Source organism: Paroedura picta, chromosome 5 (genome assembly GCF_049243985.1).
Source record: "Paroedura picta isolate Pp20150507F chromosome 5, Ppicta_v3.0, whole genome shotgun sequence".
Lineage (NCBI taxonomy): Eukaryota > Metazoa > Chordata > Lepidosauria > Squamata > Gekkonidae > Paroedura > Paroedura picta.
In genome coordinates, this window is record NC_135373.1 from 101,913,871 (window position 1) to 101,930,454 (window position 16,584).

Below are 16,584 nucleotides of genomic sequence, written 5' to 3' on the forward strand. Positions count from 1 at the left end.
CTGTTTTCTCTCAGGTGGTGGGTAATAATATTAAAAAATAGCTGCAGGGGGGTATTGACAGAGGAGAATTCAGTGAAGGCTTTGCACGCTTTTGCTCACTAGTTATCCCTTGCATATGACTCTCCCTCTCCCCAGGTATACTTTATGAGGAAAATATTTTCCTTACAGTATTTCTAAGAAATGTTCTGGAATGTTTCTTCAGTTATAATATCAAAACAATATGTATGTTCTGGCTCCAATGAAGAGATGCTCTTGAAATACATAGAGTGTCTGAGCGTATTTTTGACATTTGTTTGCCAGAAAGAACAAAGGCCCTATTTTTGAGATTTAGATCATGCATATCTGTCCCCCCCCCCCATTACTCACAGGAATCAAGGAAAATGGACAGGTAGGGGTACATTCCACCCAAGACTAAACATCCAGTTCCTTTCTTTCCTTACCTAGCATGGCGTTTAGAATCCTGACCAGGTGGGTTCTTGAAATCCAGTTCAAGAAAGACTGAGCGGTAGAAATGACAAACAGGATGGATGGCATTTGAATTTTTTTTTCTCCTTTTGCAGCTTGGCTAATTTATAATCTATAAAAGTCTCTGCATAATTGTGCCTTGATTAAAACGGTATAATTAGGCGCTGTGGATCTCTCTCCCCTTTCCCCAAGATTATTTCTGTCTAATTGCTTTAATCTGTGTTTTCACGCACCCACTAGAAAATCAAAGCATACTCTCGGGAGGACGGGAGTGTGAGTGAATAAAGCTGGCAACTCGTTAAGCACAGAGCAGAGAGAAAACTGCATCCAAATCACAAATATGATAACGAGAGGGAAATAAAAATAATGGAAAATACATTTAGGAGGCACCACTGCAATGTATATTTTACTATTAGGGGCATACCAGAGAGCAAACAGTCCCTTGTTATGCCTTGGAGAGGAAGCCAAGATGAGACCTCCCCTCAGGAAGGCAGTTATCAGAGCTTTTCAAAGGGCAGGTAAGAATTCAGGAATGATTCTTCCAGCAGATTAGCTGCATTCCTGAAGGATTCACCTCCTTCTCTTTCTAAACAATTTCACAAGAATGAGGATGAAAAGTGGGAGACCTGAGGAAGAATTCTTGCCTATCAGTCTTGGAGAATGAAATCCAAAACTATAAGCCACTATAAGCATCTACATATGAGTACACGCTGGTGCTAGAGAGCTTTTCCTTTAAAATTCAGAATATTGCTTTCACAAATGAGGCAGTAAGCTTGTTTATTTATTTAGATCTTTTACACCCCATTTTCTCCCCACTAGTGTCCCAAAGTAGCTTGTAATATCATTCTCCCTGCATCCAAATTATCTTCCCAACAACCTGTCAGGTAGACAAAGTGGAATTGGAACCCGGGTTTCCTAGATCCTAGTCTGATAGTCTACACCAGCTTGGGACTCAACTGTATTCCTTTCAGCTGCAGGTGGAGGCTTACGTGACTCTATACCAAACCAAAATATTTCCTGCAGATCCAAATCTGGCACATTAAGAAAAAAAAGGTTAGGCCTGACCCCTCTCTGTGAGATCTGATTTTCTGTGCACAGGAATTTTGTGCATGTGTGTAGATCAGGGGTAGTCAAACTGCGGCCCTCCAGATGTCCATGGACTACAATTCCCAGAAGCCCCTGCCAGCGAATGCTGGCAGGGGCTTCTGGGAATTGTAGTCCATGGACATCTGGAGGGCCACAGTTTGACTACCCCTGGTGTAGATTCATTCAGTCCTGTGAAATCCCAGTGGCAGTCCAAAAACACAGTTGTCAAGAAGCAGGTTGACTGCCTCATGAAGTTTGTGAGAAATAGCTGTCGGGCTCTAGTTGTGCTGAGTTGCTTATAGGAAGGATGGGAGTAGACAAAATTTGTAAAGGCCTAGGCGTGGTATTTGTGGCAACCAGCCTTCCTTATTCGCCTCCAGTATTTCGCAGATGCAAAAGCAGACATGTTGCTTCACTCCTCATTATACGAAGGATTGCTGTTGGAGGCCCCCCTCTTACACTTTGCTGAATGCCGTCTGCCATCTGCTGCACACTGTACTTGTTTACTCCGCTATACTTTGTCCTGCTCTATTTTAAAAACCAAGACGTTGTTTGTTCTTTAGGTTAAAGAGATGCTAGAAAAACATAACTGTCCTACAATCTGTTGTTATCAACAGCCCAAAAGGATCCTTGCAAGCATGTGAAAGGACAGGCTGCGCACCACAAGGAACCTTAACATGCATGCCCGTGTGTACACGTGTGTACATTTGCACACATGTACATTTAGTTAATCTAGAAGTGCATGTAATGCCTCTCCCGAGAAACCTGCTTGAGATATAAAACATTTGTCAGCCTACAATGATTCTGTTCATACCCACTTCCATGATAAATAATGCCCATGTATATTAAGGCTCCTTGCAGTGCACAGCCGCACAGCAGCTGAGGTGAGTGCCATTTTAAAAACTGATGGGAGCCTGATTAGGCACAGGACATAACATGGGGAGAGGAGGGGTTTCTGTCTTCCCCATGTGCTGTTTTCCTGAGCCAAAATATTGTGTGGAGGAAGGTAGGAGCCAGTGTGATGTAGTGGTTAAAAGTGGCAACCTGTAATTTGGAGAACTGACTTTGATTCCCCACTCCTTCACATGCAGCCAGCTGGGTGACCTTGGGCCAGTCACAGTCCTGTTAGAGCTGTTCTCACAGAGCAGTTCTATCAGCCCCACAGGGTGTCTGTTGTGGGGAGAGGAATGGTAAGGTATTTGTAAGGCTACTTTGAGACTCCTTTGGGTGGTTATCTGACAGATTGTTATAATGTTCTAACAAGCCAGCTTGGTGTAGTGGTTAGGAGTGCGGACGTCTAATCTGGCATGCCGGGTTCGATTCTGCGCTCCCCCACATGCGGCCAGCTGGGTGACCTTGGGCTCAACACAGCAATGAGAAAACTGCTCTGACCAAGCAGTGATATCAGGGCTCTCTCAGCCTTACCCACCCCACAGGGTGTCTCGAGTGGGGAGAGGAAAGTGAAGGCAATTGTAAGCCACTTTGAGCCTCCTTTGGGGAGAGAAAAGCAGCATATAAGAACCAACTCTCTTCTTCTTCTTCTTCTTCTTCTTCTTCTTCTTCTTCTTCTTCTTCTTCTTCTTCTTCTTCTTCTTCTTCTTCTTCTTTTTACAACCTTCTATGTAAACAACCCAGAGCTGTATGGAGGGGTGGTATAAAAATCCAAACAAACAAATAAGCTGGGTATAAAAGCCAGCTCTTCTTCTCCTCCCTGTACTGTAGTTCCAACTTCCAAGCCACCTGAGCTTCTGCCAGGGACAGTCCCTGCAGCTAATGTGTGGCTGCAGGGTAAGCCAGACCCTGCGTGCTAAAAAATGCATTGTATTGTCTGGCCCTGACTTGGTGTCCAAGGCATGCGTAGAACTGATGCCCTACAGAACTGGAGGCAGATTTCTAAAATGGGATTGATCCCCATGCTTTAAAATGTAGGTTATTAGGTAACTTAGCTTGGCTTTTACTTTTAACAAGTGATATTTGTCTGGTATATTCCTGTGTATTTAAACAGACATATGACGATAATGGCATTTTCTGGTCTAGCGACAAAAGATTCCTACAGCTTTTGATGGGAGTCCTTTTATTAACCTATAAATCTAAATACAACGATGATGATGGTTATTATTTACTACAGGGATATAACTATCTCTCTGGCTTGACACCTATCAGGGGGGCATCTTGGTTTGAAAATTATTGTTATTATGTTTATTATATATGGCTAGTACACTCATTGTGCTAAGCATCTCCCACACAGATAGAGAAAAATATCTCTGCCTCAGTCGCTTTTGTTGTGTGTGTTTTATTCTTTCATCATACAAAGTGTCTGTAGTTGAGATCCGCAAGTGCTCTGCCATTTTTCCTTGCGTTCCAAGATTTTCTTTAATCAAACATATCTTATTTAATACATTCTCTTCTTTTCACTGAACACAGACCACTCAATAACCCCTGAAGAAAGCGGGAGAAATAAATTAAAGCTTGCTCTTGCTGCTTTGAGAATCAATAAGAATTTTGCTTTTGACTTCTGAGAATTGAAGTTTTAACCCATCGCTGGAAAACAGAGGCGCTTGTGTGGCCATCTCACCCTTCCCTCTCCCTCAGCTTTTCAGACTTTACCCTCGAGGTTAATGCTGAGCCCTGCCACTCTCCACACGATCCTTTCCCCATGGCTCAGGGTGACCTCATCTATTATTCTCTGTGTAATTCCAACTCAGAGGATATTTTCGCTGGAGGATCACCCTCAGAGGTGCCACTATAAATGGTGACTGGAGAAGGTAAAGGGAAGCACTGTTGGAAACATTTCCATGAATAATAATACGACTTCAGTGCTTATATAAATCATTACAAACATTAGCTAATTAAGCCTCACAACCACCCTCTGAGGTAAGTATTATTATTCACATAATTTGACAGATGGAGATGGGAAGAGTGAAATATCCTGCCCAGGTCTCCACAATGAGCCAGTTTCCTAAGCAGACTTGAGGGGGGGGGGAGAAAAAATGGTCATGTCAGTTTGTGATAGTAAGACACAGTCTGCTGGGTGGTGGGAGCCGCTACTGTGCCTCCAACGAGATGTTCCTTGGGTCCTCACAAAACACATGACTTTTCCCAGTTGCATGGACCCCAGGGAGTCCAGGTCCCCCAAAACATTGACTTCTCTAGTCCCCTCTATTGTTAGGTCTGGTAGTATGAATTGTTGAAGGCTTTCATGGCTGGACTCAACTGGCTGTTATGGGTTTTCCAGGCTGTGGGGCTGTGGTCTGGTAGTTTTCGTTCCTGGTGTTTTGCCAGTAACTGTGGCTGGCATCTTCAGAGGTAGGACATGGGCAAAGTGTGGAGTGTGTAAACGGTTATTTCTCACTGTGTGTGTGTGTGTGTGTGTGTGTGTGTGTAACACATCACCTTCCCTGCTTATATGAAGTGCTTTTCCTGGGTAGAGTTCATTAGCAAGTCCATGAGGAAGTGTTTTCCCTGGAGTATGTTAGAAAGTCCTTTGGTCAAGGTCTTGCCTCTCTTATCCGATGAACCACTCTGAGATGTTTTTAGAGTCCTGTGATTTTTTTTTATTCTAGTGTGTTTTTAGGCTGATAGCAAGGCTTTATTGATTTTCAGACGGTGTTCTTTTTTGGTGAAATTATCGGCGTTTATGAATTCCAATGTCTTCCCTTGCAGGCTTTCTCAACCAGAGTTTCATGAAATCCTGTGGCTTCTTGGTGGCCCTAATATATTTTTAAAATGTGTTAAACATTTCTTAGGTAATATGACCATATATTACCCAATAATTAACCAGCCTCCTGCTCCCAAAATGGCAAATGATGGGCCTGGAGGGGGCCGGAAAGGGAGGAGCCCCATGTGAGCATATGCACACCTATGCTTCCCAACTATATTCTGCATGATTGCACCACTTCTGGGGTTTCTCAAAGCCTGAAGAATGTTTCAGGGGTTTCTCAAAGGTAAAAAGCTTGAGAAAGGCTGCTATATAGTCTAATTAGTAACTGTTAGTGTTTTCCAGTATTTCTGTGCCAATAGGATCCTAAGTTCAAATTGGTTTAGACCATATTCAGCTACTGCTGATTTCTCATGTTGTTTTAATTTGCAGTGCCTTTCATGTTCTTTTATTCTTGTCTGAGTACTGTGTTTTGTATAGTTGTCCACAGCTGCATAGTATGACATAGACTCCTGTGGAGGTCAGGGGGGGTCTCTGTTGTATTTTGCTGATTATAGCATTTGTAGTATTTTTCTGGTGGGTCTGAAGACTGAAGGTTATGTTTTTCCATCAGTTTTTCTAACCGGTCAGTGATTCTCCTGATGTATGGCAGAAATACTTTCCTTGTGGGGGTTGTTTTTCCTCAGTTATGTGTTTTTTCTTTGTTTTATAGTTCTTATGATTTCATTTCTTATGATTTCATATAGTTCTTAGGATTTCATATTTCCAATTAAAATAATGCAACCAATAAATCCCACCAAATGTAAACCAACACTGCACTATTTTCCACTAACTATCTTTTTTGACAAGTACATAAAAAGTATAAAATATTCTTTTACAAAAATCAACAAAATGAAGATTGTTGGTTTAAATTTTTTTTGGTCTTCTACTCATTGAGAAGCAGTGAGGAAACAGATATCCCAAGAGAGAAACAGCAAAGACAGATATTGCTTTTCCATGCTGTTCATTTCAATATGGGCATTTTTAAGCATATGAGTTATTTCTGGTATGAAATATCAAAACAAGAATGCAACTTCATGTAGTGTAATAGTCAATCACTGAGGTCACCAGTTCATATCCCATCCACAAATTTAGTAGGTGGGCAAATCCAGCATCCTAACCCTATAATCTTTCTCTAATTTACTAACAAATGCGATCACAAACTGTAACACTAGCCTCAAACCTAATCCGAACCCTAATCTCCTAATCACTAACTCAAACCCTGACTCTGTAACCTGAACACTAACATTATAACCCTAACATCAACCTCAGTTTACAATCCACAAAATGAGGACAGCAATACCGATCTACTTTTGATTACTGTGACAATATGTGTGAAGTGATTTAAACACAGAAAGAACAATATAAATGTGAGAATTAAGTGTTGGAAGACTGAAGAAGAACTTGGGAGGCTTGAGTCAAATCCCCACTCAGCTGTGAAGTTAACCTTCAACCACATCATCTTTCAGCCTAATTTAATAGGGTTGTTGTCAGAATAAATCGAAGGAGTATACATGCTCTCTTGAGGGCCCTGAAGGAAGTAAAGGAATAAAAACCTAGAGATAGGTTGATGATTAGGGGTTGGATCTGGCAAACCTTTTTGTTCTGTCTCATATACTGTACTTCCCACATAGCTTTTCTCCATGTAGGTCCATGATCACTGGCACACCCTTTTTCACTAGTGGAAAAGCCAGTCGGATCCAAACCTGTGAGAGGTTAGTATGATAGACTGGGATTGGGATTTTAAAAATGCATTTCCCCTCCTTCTAGCCCCCTGCCCTAATATCCATCTTCCATTGATTCCCCAAGATCTAAAGAATGTTTGAATCAGAAGGGTTCATTTAGGAGCTTGGTCAGTAGGAATGCCGGTCAATGGTATGTATAAAATAGTTCAGTTGAATGGATACCCTTCATTTCTTCATGGGTCTCATGACAAATCTGCTCTCAGTTTTCACTGGAATAAAAAAGTTGATTTCTGATGTAAGAGAACAAAATTTATTGGATACAATGCATATTTTTTTCCTTTTAATGCTTCCATGCAGGCTCTGCCATGTCACGTACACATGTGCAGTAAATCATATGGCACAATGGGATTTGGAAGCATTAGGAACGAAGGTCAGTCAAGAAGCATTCAGACCTGGCATGATCTTGGGGTGAAAAATGGATATCATGGGATTAGGTGAGATTAGCCTAGGTGGTTTGACAGGACACAAAAGACATCAAGAGAACACAGCAGGAGATGGTTTGTTACGAAAGGATTTCAGTGGGAATTTTACGGAAAGACTAATGCTAGGAGAATAGAGAATCAATGTTTTTATGTCATCACAAGGGCTTTAAAAGGTTTCTGGATCTTCCTAGGTTAAATATATAGAGGTAGCTTGATGGAATGCTAGGATTTTGACAACTGCCAGAAATCCTGTGGTAATATCTGATACATGTTGGCATTTCATGGATGGATCCCAGGAACCATAATTAGAATGCTGATCATGGAATAATGTTTTCCCATCTTCTCCCTTCAGTTGCCCCTAATTGTTCTTGAAAATAAGCAAACAGCTGCAGTGGCTGGTTCTCCAAGTTGCTATTGCTTCTCAGCAAGCTTGAAGGAGATCCATTTGCTCCAAGGTAGCCCATTTCCCCTCCCACCTGCTACAAGAGAGTAGGCTGTAGCAATTGCTGTTGGTGTGCCTCAGTGGGCTTTTCTGAGGTCCTTGGAGTTGGGTAACAGCTGAATTTGTGTGTAAACATTGCTTGAAAAGGGAGGCCTGGAATGGAAAGAAACTGGGATTGGATCAGAGGTTTGCTAGAGGGATAAGAGCAACAGAACAACTGTAATACTTCCATCTAAACCAGCAGCCCAGCAAGTCACATATGTCCTTGTAAGGCTTCCCAAATCCTTAAAGGACTTTGTGAGAATTCAGGAAACCCTCTTGAGCATGCAAAATTTGCTGTGCTCTGTTTAGCGTTGCCTGGTGAAGGAGGAGGGAAGGAATGTTTGCTGCTCAAGCTCCACCCCCAAATCTCCAGGGATTTTTCAAGTTGGAGTTGGAAACCGTATCTGTGGGCCAGATTCCTCTCCCCCTTTACTGATGTAGGCTCCTTTGAGAAAGAAATGTTTGAAAAGTTGGATATATTAACACAAATCATTAAGGCTAACTGCAGATCCTCAAAGCCTTCAAGGGCAGTATTGAATGGTGTATGGGCATGTCACCTCAGGCCCACCCAAGACCTGTGCATGGCCAGCCAAATCCACAAGCAGCATTGGTGTATGCTGCACTACAGGGAAGCAGCCTGCTCCAGCACAGTGTGTGACACATCTGGTCCCTAGTTCTTCAAAGGAATGGCTCTGTTACCAGGGCGGGGACAGGGGATTCTGCTGCCACTCACGCTGTGCTGGGGCAGCCTCCCACCATAAATGCATTACTGGTGGAATGGCTACTCATTGTCTGGACTGGGAGGAAGTGTTTATTAAAAAGTAATGTGATTAAAAAAGAAACAATAATATCTTGTCAATTGGCCATGAGGCTCAACTGTGTGCCTTTGTCCAGCATGATGCAGTACAATTCTCAACCTTCCTAATGCTGTGAACCTTTAATACAGTTCCTTATGTTGTGGTGACCCCCAACCATGAAATTACTCAAGGGTTCTTTCACAGAAATTAAACTGAAACTGACCAATGGTGTGAAGATCCCTTGTTCATGATTGTACATAAATTGTTTTTTTCCCAGGATTTGTCAATTATGTTCTGCCTCTTGTCCCACCATGCCGATCTTGCTCTTTTCTGCTGCTCCAGACAGATGAACGCTCTATCTCGATCTACCCAGCAAGGCTGTTGTATGGATGAAATGGAAGAGGAACGATGTTGGCCACTTTGGGACCCCCTTGGAGAGAAGGGGCCGCGACCCCTGTGAAAGGGTCATTCGACCCCCAAAGGGTCCCAAGCCCAGGTTGAGAACCACTGGTGTAGTGGTCAAGAGAGGCAGCCTCCAATCTGAAGAACGAGATCTGATTTTTCCACTCCTCCACATGCAGCCAGGTGGGTGACCTTGGGCCAGTCACAGTTCTCTTAGAGCTCTCTCAGCCTCACCTACCTGACAGGGTGTCTGTTGTGAGGAGAGGAAGAGCAAGGCCATCGCAAGCTGCTTTGAGAGTCCTCCGAGCAGAAAATGCAGGGTACAAAATCTCGGTTCTTCTTTAAAAGGAAGCCCATGGTTGCAAAGAAAAGCAATGATGTCAAAAGGGAAGCATCCGTGCCTTCATCAGTAACTTAAAAGTTACAGTCTTCATGTGGCAGTTGATTTGAATTTACCTCAAAATGACAGTAAGCAGCAGCAGCTGAACAAATCACAGCTATTCTTTCCCCAGGGAATTTGTGTGTGTGTGTATTTCTTGCTTGGAGGGAGCCCTCAGAACGTTCCAAGGGGAATCTTAACTATTGCAATACCATAATGCAGTGCAACACAAGAACGTTCCAAGGGTTGATCTTGCAGAACATACGTTTGCAGTCCTCACACTTGAGGCCCCACATGCACAATGCTTCAGGTGCAGGAGTGCTTTCTAAGTAAGGTTTGTTATGCATGTCTGTGCAAAATGGTCTCACTGAAACGAAAATGGAAGTGAAGAGGGATTAATTGTTCTCTGAATTATAGCTTCATGTATTAGTAGAGCCGTGAAGGCTAAAAGTAGCAGCGTATATGAGGCTTTTCGTCTTCCAAAAGCATCCTGGTTAATCACGGAAGATAGATTTTTGGCTATCTGCACAGGGTAGTTGCTGCTGAGCAAGGGGCGGGAGTAGTGTCAGAGCTGAGCCTGGCTCTCAGGCAAAAGATCCACGAATCCCAGGTTGCAAGAATGGGAATACGTGCTGGGAAATATCTTGATGCCAAATTCTGTACTCTGCTTTTCTATGCATTTGCCTGTGGGGGATGTTTAGGGGAAATAATGGATGAAAATCCCAAGCCCAAAGAAAGCTGATTCATCCCCAACCCAGGACCAGCAGCCGGCTCAAAGCGAGCCGTAAAATCAATCTGTCACTACTCACCGCATTATAGATCAGCGGGGAGATTCTGGCTGCAGTGAAAGGCTCCGTCGAGCGGCCGTGGGGGGCTCCGCTTTTTCTAGCCTGATCCAAACGTAAAATGAACGGTGACTTGGTGGTGACCACAGCGGGCTGGCTTAAATCTTCAAGGGGAGCAGCAGTTTGATACAAATCACGTTTTTAATTGGCTGCTATAAATATTAAAATGCGTGCCTGTAATTTAATTGACATTTTATAATACCCAGAAACTTCATGGCCATTTTTAGTTATGTAGTTCAAATGCCTTCTGCATTGTGGAATTTTTATCCGGGAAGGGGAGCCATTGCGAAATGAAGCTTTTCCATTTGGCTTTTGCTAGACATAAAAGGACAATAGGTGAGTTCTCTTACTTGAAGAATAAGTGCTACAGTTGCCAGTAGTCCTGGAGAGAAGAAAAAGTGTTGCCCCTTTCACAGGGACTTATTGGTAAGTTATTTACCAGGTGATGTCATGCTATGAATAGCTTCAACAGGACATTTTTCTCCAGGCTGTTGGCAATCCAGTGAAGTGCACAGAATTTTGCAGAGGTAAGAACAAATATTTTCTCTATGAGAGTAAATGTCCTTGATGTTGGTGAACTCCCCCTCACTGGCAGTCTTCAAGCAAAGGTTGGATACACACTTTTCTTGGATGCTTTAGGATGCTTTGGGCTGATCCTGCGTTGAGCAGGGGGTTGGACTCGATGGCCCTTCCAACTCTATGACTCTATGATTCTATGTTTGGATGACAGAGTCTAATTCTATAATTCTATGTGTATGGACTGGTAGCTTCAATGTATCTGAAGAAGTGCGCATGTACACAAAAAGTGATACCTTGAATAGAACTTCGTTGGTCTTAAAGGTGCTGCCACAGGTCTCAGATTTTGTTCAGTTTTATTTAATGCTCAATATAAAGGAATATTAAGGAACTATTAGGGAGTCCATAGCATATACTCCAAAGGAGCTGTCCCCCAGAACCATTTTCTGGTACCAGTCAGCAAACTAAACTTGGTATGCAGTGCTGTTCTGTGGAGCCTTTTTTGTTCACATAAAATGCTCACTGACAATCTAGCATTTGTCCCTCAGGAGAGGATTTATATAGGTCATTACTATTTGAGAATGTGTATACTGCCTTTGCACCAAGGCAGTTTACAATTCAAAATAATATCTACAGTATGATTTGGATGAACCAAAAAGTTCAAAGACTTTCCCAATTTATTCAAGGACAACTGACCACTTCTACTCCCATTTCTACACATCGAAAATTATGATTCCAACTTTTGGACTAAATTTTTTTAAATTAAAATTAATGAATTAAAAAAATTCAGTCCTATTAGGTTTGAATGACATAAATAAACCTTTTAAAACTCACATGCCATCTCTTAAACATGAATCCAGGACATGCTACTAACAAAGGCAGGTGTAGAATCCAAGTGTGGACGAAGAATCTCTGATGCTACTAGTAATAATAATATAATCAACTTTATTTTTGCATTCTTCCCTTCCTAATAGCTCAGGGCAGGTAACAATATGGGTAAAAACACCAAGATTATTTAAAAACCGGTATGCATATGAAAACCTCTTCATACATTAAATCAGCCCCATTCAGAAGAACAGGGTGAGGATTCCAGATCTTTCTTGGGGTAGCAGATCTTCCCTTTATTTCAGCACTGAGGACAGCATTTTTTGTTGTTCTGTCTGGCCTCAACCATAAGTCTGGTGGAATAGCTCTGTCTTGCAGGCCTGCAGAACTGGTCAGGGCCCTGATCTCTTTTGGCAGAGCATTCCACCACGCCCGGGTCAAAGCTGAAAAGGTCCACGTTGAGGCCAGTCTCACCTATTTTGGTCTGATGACCTCATTTTTCTTTGGGAGGGGGCATAGTGGAAGAGGCAGTCCCACAGATACTCAAGTCCCAGACCTTTTAGGGCTTTAAAGGTTAATACCAAAACATTGGGCCTAATCCAGTCTCAGTCTGGAGCCAATGCCATTGGGAGAGCACTGGTGTCATATGTGCTTTCCAATGGGTCTGCTACATTTTGAACCAGTTGGAGTTTCTGGAGCAGTCTCCAGGGAAGCCCTGCATAAAACAAGTTGCAGCAGTCTAGAGGTGACCATTGCATGGATCGCTCTGATTAGATCCGATATTGAGAGATGGGGTGTAAGCTGTTAGCAGGCACAGTTCGTGATCTGGGTCTTCATTGAGAGGGAGGCATCCAGAATGATGCCCAGGCTCTTGATGGAAGGCTCCAGTGTAAGTTGGGCTCCATCAAGGGCCAGGACTTGCATCATCTCTTTGCATAATGACCCAGCCAGAGGATCTCTGGCTTGGCTGGATTCAGCTTCAGCCCACTCTGCTTGAGCCACGTCCTCCAGGCATACAGCCAAGCAATCCAGCCATGTTGACGGATGGCTATCCATTAGCAGAAATTATATTATTTATTCAACTTGTATACTGTCCCTGTCTGCCAATGGGCTCAAGGCGGTTCTCAACAGTAGGATAAAACAATAAAACATTGAAAACAACATAAAATTACTAAAATTAACAGTTAACTATCAGCAACTAACAAAGCCCTCACCCCTTCCCCGCATCCAGCCTGCAGGGCTATATGCCAGCAGAGGAAGGAGAAGAAGGAAACAGAAAGGAGGGAGGAAGGCCGGTATGGAGTTAAACCATCTTGCCCCTGTTCTGCACTGATCATGCCTCTGGGTGGATGGGCTGTGCCTATTTTCTGATTTGTCCCTTCTACAAGCTGGCAACCCTAGTATCAAGTATGCCTTTTCTTTGAGAGGCATCCAGGTGGGACCTGGGGATCTCCTGGAATTACATCTCATCTCCAAATATAGACTAACATGACCACGCATCTTGATCTACCTCATCTTCAGACTATCGAGGCCAGTTCCTGTCCTTCCAGGCTTCACCCCCCAAATCAGGAGTTTCACAACCTGGATCTTGTAACCCTATCCTGTCATTCTCCTGCTGGTGGCCAGGGGTGACCTGGTAACTTTGTGCCATATGAGATTACTGCAGTGTGCTCTACGTGGGTTATTTTCAAAGTCTATTTGGAAACAGTGAGTTTCTTGGGTGGTGCATATTGCAGAGGTTTTGAAAGAACCACATGAACTATGTGGGTAATTAATTTCTGGGCCCAAACCCAAGTGCCGTTTTTTACTTTTAGAGCCTTGAACGGCCTGAGACCAGGGTCCTTGAAGGTCTACCCCATATGAACCTGCCTATAAGTTAAGGGCTTCTCTTCCATGGTGGGGTGGGAGGCAATCAGAAACAGGTTCTTTCCTATTTCAGCCTTGGAACAATCTTCTTACAAATGATTGTCTGAAGCCAAGCATTGATAAACCTTGGGCACTTGGTAAAAACTTGTATCTTTCCCTGAATAATGTTGTGGTACTGATTTTTATTCCTGCCGGAATTGTTCCACTTTTTGCCCCCATTTTTATTGCTGGATTTTAGTACTCTGGTTCCATTTATAGGGCTTCTCTGTTGTTTTATTACACAGATAGTGCTGTTTGGTAAGCTGCTTCTCAAACTGTCAGTATTTAAAAGTATGAACCCACAAAGATTTGTGGGAGGTATCTCATTCCCTCCCCCATTGTTTCCTCTTTCCATTTCCTGAAAGCCCTCATAGCCTCTCCCCTTCCCACCTATTAACCAACCTCCACAAACCTGCCCCTTTGTATTCAGGCTTCCCTCCCCCCAATAACTTCTACCTAGTTAAATTATGGCCCAGTAGTGTGGTGATGGTCCGTGAGCTAGGCCCACTTGCCTGGAAGGGAGCCCTCAAGGTGGGGGGAGCTCACTTTCTCTTCTATTCCTCCTCCCCACACTACTTCCTCTTTTATTCCTCCAGGTAACGCCTATAGCTCCTTCCCTTTCCCTGCCTCATTCTTACCATCTCCAACCATCTCAGCTGTACTTAGTTTTTACTTCTTATATATCCCACCATTTCCCATCTGGAGACCAAAGCAGCTTTCATTATTTTTCTCCCCTCCTTTTTTTCTTCTCACAACAGCTCTGTAAAGTAAGTTAGGTTGAAGATACGTAACTTAGGGTTGCCAGTTCTGGCCTGGGAAATGCCTAGAGATTTTGGGGGGTGGACTATAGGAGGGTTTGGGGAGGGGAGGGGAGAGACCTCTATGGGGTATAACTCTATGGAGTCCACCTTCCAAAGCAACTGTTTTCTCCAGGGGAACCGAACTTGCCCATCTGGAGATCAATTGTAACAGCAAGTTGGAGATTCAAACCTGGGCCTCCTGGACACTACTCTAAAGCTCCAACTGCAACACCACGCTGGCTTTCATAATGTGGAAGAGTAGCAAGCAGCCATCGCTAGGTGAGTCAGGCAAGTCAGGTGGTATCAAGTCACCCAGCGGTTGCTATCAGGCCTGGTTCCCCCTTAAGGGCCAAACAGCCCGAGAAAGAACCTTGCTCTCTCCATTTGCCTTTTACTCTCAAAAACCAAGTTTTAGAATGCTATAGTTGCCTGGCAAAAGCCCTAAGGGACTCCAAGCCACCCAGGGTTGCTACTGGGCCTAGGTTGCCAAGCTCCAGGTAGAGCCTGGAGATTCCTGGAATGACAAATGTCCTCCTGGAGAAAGTAACTGCTGAAGCTCCTCCTACAGCCCTCCCATCCCCAGACTCCAAAATCTCTTGGTTTCCCAACTTGGAGCTGACAAACCTATCTCAGGCCAGGCCCTCTGTGATGTATCCTTCCTCAAAGGCCAAAACAGCCCTGGCAAGGATGCTGTCATCTCCCCTGTCTTCTTACTCACACAAAGGTAGTCTAGAAAGATGTGAAATTGCCACTGGAATAATTGGTTTCTTAAATTCACAGACATTTAAAAAAACAAAACAAACCTTTGGTTTTGGGTTGTTGTTTTTTTAGATTTCATGTTTTCCTGTGAACCCATGGCCCTTTTCAGGTTTGCAGAAAGAGCTGTTTTGCCATTCACAGCTCCATCGCTGGATTTAAGTTTTCTCAGATTTGGCCAACTGCTAATAGTATAGACATGATTATTCTTAGGTTTTACTCTTTTAAATATATGGTTTAATTGGTATCTGCTTTCATTCTCTTGTGAGCTGGATGGAGTTTTTTTTTTTAAAGAGGCACAGTATATCAATATTTAAAATATATAAATTAAATAAACAGCCTTGAGGAGCAAGGAGGATGTTTGGAGTTTGCATGATTAAAGTGTTGGCCAGAAATTAGTGCTTTTCATCTTTGGGATCAGAACGGAGCAAAGTTAGGATGAAACAATTCTGCAACTTGCCATTTTGACTCAGGAATTCCTGTTTTTAGTTTAATTTACTTTCTTCATTTATAAACCACTTTTATCCCCTAGTGGTGACACAAAGTGGCTTACAACAGCCTTTGAATTAGATTAGATTGTGTAGTCACATGAGTACAATTTGGCAGGCCAAAGCTTACCCAATGGACTTCCATGGTAAAGTGTAGATTTGACCTTGGGTCTGCCATAATTCATTCATTCATTCATTCATTCATTCATTCATTCATTCATTCATTCATTCATTCATTCATTCATTCATTCATTCATTCATTCATTCATTCATTCATTCATTCATTTGATTTTTAGGCCGCCCCTCACTTGGCGTCTAACCACTAGTCCATACTGGTTCTTGCTTCTCCTTTCTGTGAGCTGAATTTGTGAATCTTTATTTTTGTACCATTTTCTGTTTCCTTGTGCAGAATTTTCCCAAGTTTAATTTACAGAAAGCTTCATATTAGTTTGGTGTCAACTGCATAAAAATGGCATAAAAAGAACATAAGAAGCAGGAACACTGATAACAAAAACGGCCAGAATAGAGTCACAATGACATATGAAAAAGGTTTTATTTGTATATTAAATAGCGTTACGCCAGCTGAATGGCGCAACACTAAATATAATTGCACTTCCTGGCCCCTCCTTACCTTTTTGATGTTTCCGAAATCGTGAGTTAAAAATGGCCAATCTTGACACCCTTGGGATGCAACCAATGTCATGTGGAGGGGGTTCTAAAAGCTGCCAATAGTCAAAGACTGTCCAGGAACATATTCCTTGTGCGGAAATCGTCTTTTTGAAGAAAACACTTGGTTCAAAATTTGCTGATACTAGCTTTAGCACCATTGCCAAAATTCTATTAGGCATGTAGCTAATTCAAACTTGAAATTGTGTATTCTGATAGCACGTCTGGTTGTACAATTACAGTATTTGCTGGCGTATAAGATTACTTTTCCCCACTTAGAGGGGGGGTCGTCCTATACGCCGGGTG